The sequence below is a fragment of the Pseudophryne corroboree genome, chromosome 7 (assembly GCF_028390025.1).
Source record: "Pseudophryne corroboree isolate aPseCor3 chromosome 7, aPseCor3.hap2, whole genome shotgun sequence".
NCBI classification, from domain to species: domain Eukaryota; kingdom Metazoa; phylum Chordata; class Amphibia; order Anura; family Myobatrachidae; genus Pseudophryne; species Pseudophryne corroboree.
In genome coordinates this window covers 475,448,542-475,460,107 of record NC_086450.1, presented here as the reverse complement: position 1 = coordinate 475,460,107, position 11,566 = coordinate 475,448,542, and the positions used below count along the sequence as shown (strand labels likewise).

At 41.2% G+C, this 11,566-nt stretch overlaps 1 pseudogene; it reads left to right on the top strand.

The window, feature by feature from the left end:
* Positions 1-5,043: 5,043 nt before the first annotated feature.
* On the top strand, positions 5,044-5,163 carry LOC134946195 (5S ribosomal RNA; annotated as a pseudogene).
* Positions 5,164-11,566: the final 6,403 nt, after the last annotated feature.

Genomic DNA, 11,566 nt, shown 5'->3' with positions numbered 1-11,566 from the left:
CAGCACGGCAAGGCCCGTTACATGGTGTGTGGCACAAATATATAGCAGGACACATCTGTATATATATATAACGATTCAAAGGTGGCACTTCACGGAATTATTAAACAGGCAGGAGACCAAAAGGTACTCCAATATTTCTGATGTTTACTTCATCTTTATTCAAGGATACAAATAACATGTGTGAGCTTACCTATGTAGCTCCGGCCACCAACTCCGGCATGGCATTCCCCGCCAGGCTTCCGGATCTAGACGTAATGATTTTATACATTAGGTCGGAGCGGGGGGGGGGGGGGGGGGTCACGCCATTACCTAGCAAACAAAAACAAACTAAGCACTCTGTGCATAACATATATACATATATGTATATATATATATATATATATATATATATATATATCCAAATATCTGACTATAACAGAATACTTTAATTACATGGACTTATGAGCACATACATTTATGTACTAATTAACTAGTAACTTCATCTATAATAGTGACAAATTATACTTACCGATAATTTTGTTTCTTCAAGATACTGCATGGCAGCCATTACTCTGTGTTTACATTCCATTCTCCTAAGTCTAGACAGGACGTTTTTTCATAACAGGCTCCCCACACTCTGGGAATATAAGTCCGCAACCCTCTAGTTTCCTCAGTCTTTGAGTGTCTCCTTTTACGGATCCAATAAAAAAACACATACGGAGGTAAGAAATGTAAGCTGCCATGGAGTATCTTTAAGATATGACATTATCGGTAAATTTAATATGCTACTTTCTTCTGCACTAATTCATGGCAGCCATTACTCTGGGATATACCAAAGCACAGAGATTGGGTATCTGCACACTCGTAATGTATTATTTATTGTATTTTCTGTGAGTGTATGTGGTTCATCACCATCCACTCACTTGGTGAACCCCTAATATTGTATCACAAATATTGTTCAATATATATTTAGGGGGTGCTGTCAACTACAGTGCGCTAAAGCAAGAGTGTGAGAGGGAAAAAGAGAAGGAAGTCTGTATTGTTGACGCACTTAGAGAGTATGAATTTATTCTAAAATATAACCTTTATTCGACATACATTAAAATAAGGTTGGATATTTGTCCTGAGCTACCGTGAAACATAAGAGTTAAAATCACAATACTAACAAATACGTGAAAAGAATAGAAAAATGTGTGAATAAAGAGTTAAAAACATGTCCACATGTGTTTCTCGTCTAATTCCTGGAAGCTATTGTAATGACTTGTGTATTGATCATCTTTATTCAATATAACGAGGGTTTATCACAAGTTAGTGGTATTTAAAACCCACTATGCTGTATTAATAATTCAAACAGACAAACTTCATGTGTGTGTATCCTTCACTTCATGGAGGTTATCAGCTAAAGGATACTCTCCAGATGCGGAGACTATAGATTCCAATATATGTACACATATCATCCGATTGTACGTAGGAGGTTATCTTCAATTATATATAGTTGATGTAATCCCAATTTCCCTATATTCAGAGTCACGGGTCTCAATCGAAATAGAAATCTCTATATATCAGGAGTCCTTCACACTAACTACCTATACCAATACAGAGTATATTATATATGTGAGCTAGGTTACTTTAAAGGTTATAGTAGTATCCACTTCGTAGGAGGCAGCCAACGTACATTAGGGGTATGGCAGCCCCCTAATGTACGTTGGCTGCCTCCCACGAAGTGGATACTACTATACGCGGGAGTGGCTGGAGAAACGGAGGAGTGTCTGGACAAACGCTGGGTGTGATTGTGACGTCCAACCAGGAACGACAAGCACTGAACTGATTGCACTGGCAGAGTTAGTCTCGAGCTACTCAGAAACTGCACAGAGATGTCTTTTCGCAATATTGCGAATCTTTCGTTCGCAATTTTAAGAAGCTAAGATTCACTCCCAGTAGGCGGCGGCTTAGTGTGTGCAAAGCTGCTAAAAGCAGCTTGCGAGCGAACAACTCGGAATGACCACCAATGTTTGGAGAACGTATAAATGGACGACCATGTAGCTGCCGCACATGTATCCTTCAATGACACCTGAACCATCCTTGCCCAATATGTAGCGACAGCCCTATTCGAGTGTGCCTTATTCTGTTCAGAAACTGGATAACCACTTTTCTCGTAGATAAACGTAATCAACTCTCTTATCCACCTTGCAATGGGCATTTTGGAAGGCATTTCGCCTTTCTTCACTCCAGAATGCAAAACAAATAGGTTCTTTGCTTTGCGGATTCCCTTTACCCTTTCTAGGTATATGGAAACTGGCCACAATACATCCAGTGTATGCAACCTTTCTTCATCATTAATTGTTGGATGTGGAAAGAAAGATGACAAAACAATTTCTTGGTTCATATGAAAAGATGAAACAACTTTAGGCAGAAACTCTGGATTATTTCTTAGCACCACTTTATCTGGTAAAATATTTAAATAGGGCTTTTCCACCCATAGAGCTTGTAATTCACCAATTCTCTTTGCGGAGGTTATTACTATAAGAAAAACCACTTTCCAGGTTAATAATTTCAAAGGAATCTCCTGTAGACGTTTGAATGGAGGAACCATTAATGAATTGAGAACAAGATTCAAGGCCCATGGTGGCAGTACTGACCTGTTCCTGGGACGTTCTTTTTTAATAGCTTGACAAAACCTTTTTATTAGATTATCCTCCAACAATTTCTTATCCAACAGGACGCTCAGGGCTAATATGTGTACCTTGACTGTTGAAACTGCTAGCCCCCTTTCAAACCCTTCACTTTGGAACGGCAATATTTGCGGGATTTCAACTCTGGAAATATCAAAGTCCTGCCCAGACCATGCGGTAGACTTCTTCCACAGCCTGTAGTAGGAGTTCGAGGAAACTTTCTTTCTTGTCTTCATAAGCAAATGGACAAGTTGATCTGAGAGACCTTTACTTCTTAGAATTGACCTCTCAACTTCCATACCGTCAAATGAAGACTCTGTAAGTTTGGGTAATATACTGGACCCTTCTGAAGTAACCCCGGTTTTATGGGCAACATCCAAGGACCCTGAACTGCCATCCTCAACACCGTTGGGAACCATGCCCTCTTCGGCCAAAGGGGTAGGACTACTATAACCACTGCCTTCTGTTCCCCGATTTTCTTCAGAACCCGAGCTATCATTGGTATTGGTGGAAATACATAACTTAGGTCGAAGCCCCATCTCTGGGAGAATGCATCTATTCCGCTTGAGCCCGGAGACTGGTATCTTGAGAAAAAATATTCTGTCTTTGTATTCTGATACATGGCCATCAGGTCTATCTGAGAATGACCAAACTTTTGTACTATTTGTTGAAATATCTGATTGTTCAGCTCCCACTCTCCAGGTAACACGTCATGTCTGCAGAGATAATCTGTAATCATATTGCTTTCCCCTGGAACATGGAGTGCTGATATGGAACTTATATTTTGTTCCGCACAGTTTAAGATTCTTGCCACCTCTATGGCAGTCACATTGTCTGAGAACACTCTTACATGTAACTGCTTCAATTGGGTCTGGAAATACACAATCAAATTCCATACTGTCCTCATTTCTCTCATGTTCGAAGAAATAACCCTTTCTCGACTGGACCACACCCCTTGACAGGCTTGTCCTGACAGATGACCTCCCCAGCCTGTAGTGCTTGCATCTGTTGTTAACACGACATACTTATGTTGAACCAACAAAGAAGTTCTCTGATTTAGTCCCTGATCTGTCCACCAATTCAGAGATTAATTTGTCATGTAGGTGGGCCTTATCTTTTGATCCAATGCTGTACCTATTCTGACAAACTTGATTATATTCCACTGGAGTGTTCTCATTCTCCATCTGGCCCAGGGTACAATATCTATCATAGAGGACATCATCCCCAGAAGGCAAAGTCCTAGGCGGAGTGATATCTTGTTTTCTACTTGTACCAGAGATGACAGTTCTCTGATCTTCTTGCATCTGTCCTCTGACAACGCAATCTCAAATCTCTCTGAATTTATTAGGACTCCTAGAAACTGAATGTCCTGTCTTGGTTCTAATCTTTTCTTTTTCGAATTCACCAGCCATCCATGAGATTGAAGGATCTGAAGACTATCTTTCACTGCCTCTTTCAGCATGGTGTAGTATGGCTGACCGCCGGTCAGCTTACCGACGCCGGGATCCCAGCAGCATATCGACGCCGGGATCCCGGCGGGGAGAGGCGAGTGCAGCAAGCCCCTTGAGGGATCGCTGCGCTCGCCACGCTGCTGGCTCGGTGAAATAGCCCCTGTTGGTCGGCATGCCGACCATCAGGATAGTGGGTGTCGGGAAGCTGTAGGAGGTCATGTGACCGGCGGTCTCTCGACCGTCGGTCACATGAATACCACCCTTTCAGCATTGTTTCTGAATTTCCACAGATCAATAAATTGTCCAGGTAAGGCCACAATGTTATGCCCCTTTTTCTCATATATGTTACAAGAGCGAGAAGAATTTTCTTTAAGACTCTCGGTGATGAAGACAGGCCGAACAGGAGACAGGTGCTTTCCTAACACGTGGAACAGAAAAAGCCAACACTAGAGAGTTGGGAAGTAGACTCTTGTGTGGGAGCACTCTAATTCAGAGGGTTAAGTATTAGTAATCAATACTGATAAAATATAGCTTTATTAATTCATTATTAAAAATTAATTACAGGAGCAAATTATGCATGAAAAATCTAGCTACGTGAAAATATAATACTGACATAGGTATAATTCTTGTGGTTTTAGATACCACAATAAATGCTGGAAATCCAAATGTATGGGCAGTTAGGCTTACTTTCACATGTTAACAGTAACATCTTTGTGTAGTATTTGAGCATCATTTGTTCTGCAGATATCCATTCAGGATTATGTTAATGCAGAAAATTAAATCATAGGCCATACAGAACCGAATGCCAAATGGCAATTTGGATAATTGCCTTATTATCAAATAGATTACTACATACAATTTTGATATTCAATATACAATTGATTTGAATACATGTTGGTTGCGGCACAAGTATTAAGATTGACTGAATGGGTAGATCAAATAATTGCGGACATACCCCACTGGAGATGCCCAATCTCGTCTGATCTTGGAAGCCAAGCAGTGGAGGGCCGGGTCAGTACTCGGATGGGAGACCACCCTGGAACATCCTGATACTGCAAGAAATTCCTCTGCCCGATCTAGAGTCATCCTCAAAAAAATACCATTTGGCATTCGGTTCTCTATGGCCTATGATTTAATTTGCTGCATTAAAATAATCCTGAATGGATATCTGCAGAACAAATGATGGTTAAATACTACACAAAGATTTTACTGTGACCATGTGATAGTAAGCCTAACTGCCCATTTATTGTGGTATCTAAAACCACAAGAATTATACCTATATCAGTATTATATTTTCGTGTAGCTAGATTATTCACGCATAATTTACTCCTATAATTACTTTTTAATAATGAATTAATAAAGCTATGTTTTATCAGTATTGATTACTAATACTTAACCCTCTGAATTAGAGTGCTCCCACACAAGAGTCTACTTCCCAACTTTCTAGTGTTGGCTTTTTCTGTTTGATATTTTGACTCTAGGGAGCACCACTGATGGCAACACATATATGCAAAAGGATTATTAATCCATGTGCACAAGGTTGCTATATCCAGTAGAAATTTAACGTCATAAATCAGTTTTTCAGAGGACATTAATAACTTATTGAGAAAAAAAGACTAGTGTGGCCCCAAAAAACTCTATTCCTAACACCTGCAACCTCAGATATCTTCTGTCCTCTTTGTGAATCGGCACATGAAAGTAGGCGTCTGTTAGGTCTATCGAGGCCATGAAGTCATGCTCTCTTATTCCTAACAGTATAGTTTTCAATGTTTCCATGTGAAATCTTTTTACTACAACAAACTTGTTTAACCTTCTTAGGTCCAGAATTGCTCTGAACCCTTTTGATGTTTTTTTGACCCAAAACATCCTGGAATAGAAACCTTTCTTCCTTTCCAATATTGCCACTTGTTCCACAGCCTTTGAGATGATAAGATCCTGTATAATCTCTTGAAATGCTACGATTTCTTCTTCTACAAATGAGACATTTGATTTCCGAAATCTTTGCCGTGTTGGTTTTCTTCTGAATTCTATCCGATATCCCTGAGATATTACTGTTAGCACCCAATTGTCCTGAGTTGAGCTTTGCCACTGATCCACAAATTTATTTAGTCTACCTCCAACTGGCGCAGTCTTCTGAAGTGTCATATAGTCAGAATCTTCGATTACCTCGTCTGTCAGGCTGACGAAAGGACTGCCTTGTTGTACCTGAAGTATACCTTCCATACTGTCGTCCAGGTCTGTATGACCTGGCTTCTCTAAATTGCTGTTTGAGAGAAAAAGCTTTGTATCTTGATCTCCTATCTTGTGGTAACTTTGCAGACTTTCCACCTGACATTACACTAATTATGGACTCTAACTTGTTACCAAACAGCCAAGATCCTTCATATGGAAGGGACACCAATCTGTTCTTTCAAGGAACATCTGCTGTCCAAGTGCGTAGCCATAATGCCCTTCTTGCAGCAGCACCTGTTGACATGGATTTTGCAGCATATTCTACAACATCAAGGGAGGCCTCACACATGTATTCTATAGCCTTCATCATAACACTAAGACTTTTCTGAAGATATTGTCTGGATATTTGTTCTTCTATATCATTACTCAGACTTGTTCCCCACAATCTTAGTGCTCTGGCTGTTGATGCCATAGACACCCCAGCTTTTAATGACACCGCAGCAGAATTATGCACTTTTTTCAGAGAACTTTCCATTTTCTTATCCTTACTATCTTTAAGTACTGCATCATCTTCCAACAAAATAGTGGTCTTAGAGACAACTTAAGAAAAACCGCAGCATCTATCTTTGGTAAGGCACACCACTTAACAAACTCTTCATCTTCTATAGGGAACATACGATCTATCCTTTTAAAATTACTCAACCGTTTATCCACATTCTGCCACTGTCCATACATAAGGTCCTTTAACACCTTGTGCACCAGGAAGCATCTATTCTTCTTTATCTTGTTCTCAAACAAGGAATCAGCCTGGGGAATTTCTTTAAAATTCAAAGTCTTATACATGTTTTCCAACAAGTTATCCATAATATCCAGATACAATGCTCTATCAGATTCCTGGATTTCTCCAGATTCGGGACTGGAAGGACTATCAGCATAATCTGCTAGTACCAGATCCTCTGAATCTGAATCACAGTCAGCATCCAGACTTATTTGTGACTTGAATATTTTAGACCTCTGTAAGTCCTTTAACTCATCCTTAGTTACGAATTACTTCTTCATCCAGTCCATAAGGTCCTGAATCTGTTTAGATTGTTTAGAGGGTACATTACATTCTGAACACAATTTATCCTGCTTATCTCCAGAGAACACTTTGTCACAGTTAACACAGGTGGAATGATGTTTCTTTTTGTATGACTTCTTTCTCTGTATTTCAGACACACTGTGAATGAATAAATACCTATAACTAAATATCCTAACTAGTATAGCAAACACGTGCCCTAAATGAGGACTTACCTCTCCTGGGCACAAGCAGGCTTATTGGGAGAAGGCTCTTTATCCATGGTAACAGCTGGCACCAACAGGTAAGCAGACCAACAGGAGAGGATCCAGCGGCGTACAGCGCCATATTAACCCCCTTTCACATCCAGGCCGGGCGGCGCATGCGCAGATCTTCCCACAATGCATTGTGGTATTGATTGCATACTTCTACCCTCCGCCAACCAAGTCACTTCCGCCCTCCAGCTCTGTAATGCCTATAGCTGTAGAGCAGCGGCAAGGAGCGGCGATAATGAGCGGCGACCATAATGCGGCCACAGGCAGCAATTCTCATCCTCCAATGAGGACACACAGCACTCCACATGGGTGCCACCCCTTCCAGCCGCGGCTACACAGAGGCGCATTAGGCTAGGAAAATACAGGTAAGCCTCATATAAAGAAAAAAACAAACTTCTACACTGTCCTACCTAAGGATACAGGAAAAAGTCTAAAGAAGCTAGAGGGGAGCAGACTTATATTTCCAGAGTGGGCGGAGCCTATGCTGAAAAAACTTCCTGTCTAGACTTAGGAGAATGGGATGTAAACCCAGAGTAATGGCTGCCATGGAGTAGAGCAGGAGAAAAATACTTGTAACAAAGTAGATTATAAAACAGGACAAAACTGAGTGTTTTGTAAGATATATATATATATATATATATATATATATACACATAGGAATGGACCGGCACTCCCCCATATGGAACACACACTCTGGTGCCTTCTGGGATAAACAGCTATGCAGAAGGATGAGCGGCACTCAGATATTTCAAACAAATCACAGTATATATATATATATATATATATATATATATATATATATATATATATACACAAAGAAATATAATCCCCTAAGGGGGTGAAATGGCACTCACCAGACTTCAGTGGTACATTAGTTTCCAATGTTTAAATCCAAATACAGTAATTATGCCAAAGTTTCTCTCCGCACAGGGATCTTTCTCAAGGCAGTGGTAAAGACAACTGTAGTCAACTGGGGAGCAGGATCATGTGCGTGCAACTGTAATCAAAGAAAGACACGCAATAGACACTTACTGGTAATGGATATATTAAAAACAGTTTGTATGTCTGTACTTACAGATACACAGGATTTTTGTTAAATATATAATTGTATCTATCGTTTTATTGCAATATGTAATATTATTTTCATTTTTAAGAGACTTCACCCATGTGTTTATACAGGTCCTGATTCAAGTCCTAACACAAATGGGCACCATGTTACAAAGTACCGATGTTATGTACTTTGTACATGCACCTGACCCATACTCTGCATGTGCAGTACAGGTCCTGCCTCATTGGACGCAATAAATCCTCAGACCTCAAGTGATTGACAGTCTACAGCCATTTGAGGGGGGTGACGGCTGCCATTTCTCAAAACTGAGGCATGTCATCTCCGGTTTTTGAGAGTACCGAGGCCAGAATCTCCATTAGAAGACTGAGATTTACTGACCTTCAGACTGGAGCTGCGGCTGCTTCCTTGACCCTATGGCTCACGCAGCCGGCCAATGGTGTTGCAGATAATCAGATGCAGTGTCCTAGGATACACCACGGAACACTAATGAATGCAGGAGGCGTCTACTTATACCGGAAACCTCGTGCCTCATTACCATATCTGTGCATCACTGCTGAAAGAAGCAGCGGGTGTGGTATACAAGATCTGCAATGTCTACGTCGACAGTTATTATGTCTACCCCATATAGTCAACATGTATTGTGTCGAGATTGACAAAAGGTCAACATGGATAAAAGGTTGTCCTATGAAAGGTCTCCACAGAAAATGTTCGACATGGACAAAAGGTCGACAAGATCAAAAGGTGAACGTTGCAATGGTTGACACAAAATTGGTCGACACACTTTTTTTGCATTTTTAGGGTTAGTGTGGATAGTTTTTCCATCTGGTACCACCCGTTGTAGACATTATTTTCATCATCACGCTTCGGGCTCGGTGTCTCTTCGCTGTACACAAGGTCACTAAAGGTTATGATTTGTTCCCGGATATTCTAAGCTGGAAAAAGTACAAAAACACGAAACCCCCCAAAACATGTGTCGACCATTTGAACCTGTTAACCTGTTGTACTCGCCGACCCTTCCCAGAGTCGACCTTTTGTCCATGTTGACCAAATGCGCAATGCATATGAAGTGGTGCGGTCTAGGTGGCTTGTACCACAGTCACACTGCAGTGTCGATTGGAGGACGGCAATGACTATCCACTAGTCACAGTACTGGGAGTATCTAAACACTGATTGGTAGATGGCTGGGGCCAATCTGAGGACACTACAGTGCCAGCATGCTCGCACAGAGGGGGGAATTCAGAGCTGATCGTAGATGTGGAATAATAGCACATGTACGATCACAATCTCTGACACGCGGAGGGACGTCCAGCACCTGGTGAGTAACTCCCTGTTTTCTGCCACAGCGGCTGCATGTGAGATCACGCAGGAGCCACGGCCCTACACGAAGATGGTCAAGACACACCTGCATTGTCCAGACTGCCCCCCCCCAATGCCACCGACACGCTCCGCTAATGCCGCCGACGCATCCTGCAACCACCTCTGCCAGTCAATCAGGCAGGATCGATCGCACCAGTAAGATGCCTTCGCATCTCACATGTGCGCACGCCCACTACAGCTGTTGCACATGTTCCCTGCACACACAAATAGTGAAACACAGACCCAGGGAACCAGTGCAACGGAATCTGTCCCAGTGGCCAATCCACCCCTTTATTACATACATACATAGCCACCACATTATTACATGAATAGCACCACGTTACATGAATAGCATTACATTACACTTATAGCACCGCATTACACGTATAGCACCGCACTACACAAATAGCACCACATTACATACATAGCCACCACATTACATACATAGCCACCACATTATTACATACATAGCCACCACATTATTACATGAATAGCCACCACATTATTACATACATAGCCACCACATTATTACATACATAGCCACCACATTATTACATGAATAGCCACCACATTATTACATACATAGCCACCACATTATTACATACATAGCCACCACATTATTACATGAATAGCACCACGTTACATGAATAGCATTACATTACACTTATAGCACCGCATTACACGTATAGCACCGCACTACACAAATAGCACCACATTACATACATAGCCACCGCATTACATACATAGCCACCCCATTACATACATAACCACCGCATTACATACATAACCACCGCATTACATACATAACCACCACATTACATACATAGCCACCGCATTACATACATAACCACCGCATTACGTACATAACCACCGCATTACATACATAACCACCACATTACATACATAGCCACCGCATTACATACATAACCACCGCATTACATACATAACCACCGCATTACATACATAACCACCACATTACATACATAGCCACCACATTACATACATAGCCACCACATTACATACATAGCCACCACATTACATACATAGCCACCGCATTACATACATAACCACCGCATTACATACATAACCACCGCATTACATACATAACCACCACATTACATACATAGCCACCACATTACATACATAGCCACCACATTACATACATAGCCACCACATTACATACATAGCCACCACATTACATACATAGCCACCACATTACATACATAGCCACCCCATTACATACATAGCCACCACATTATTACATGAATAGCACCACGTTACATGAATAGCACCACATTACATGAATAGCACCACATTACACATATAGCACTGCATTACACGTATAGCACCACATTACATACATAGCCACCACATTATTACATGAATAGCACCACATTACACTTATAGCACCACATTACACGTATAGCACCGCACTACACAAATAGCACCACACTACATACATAGCCACCCCATTACATACATAACCACCACATTACATACATAACCACCGCATTACAAACATAGCCACCACATTA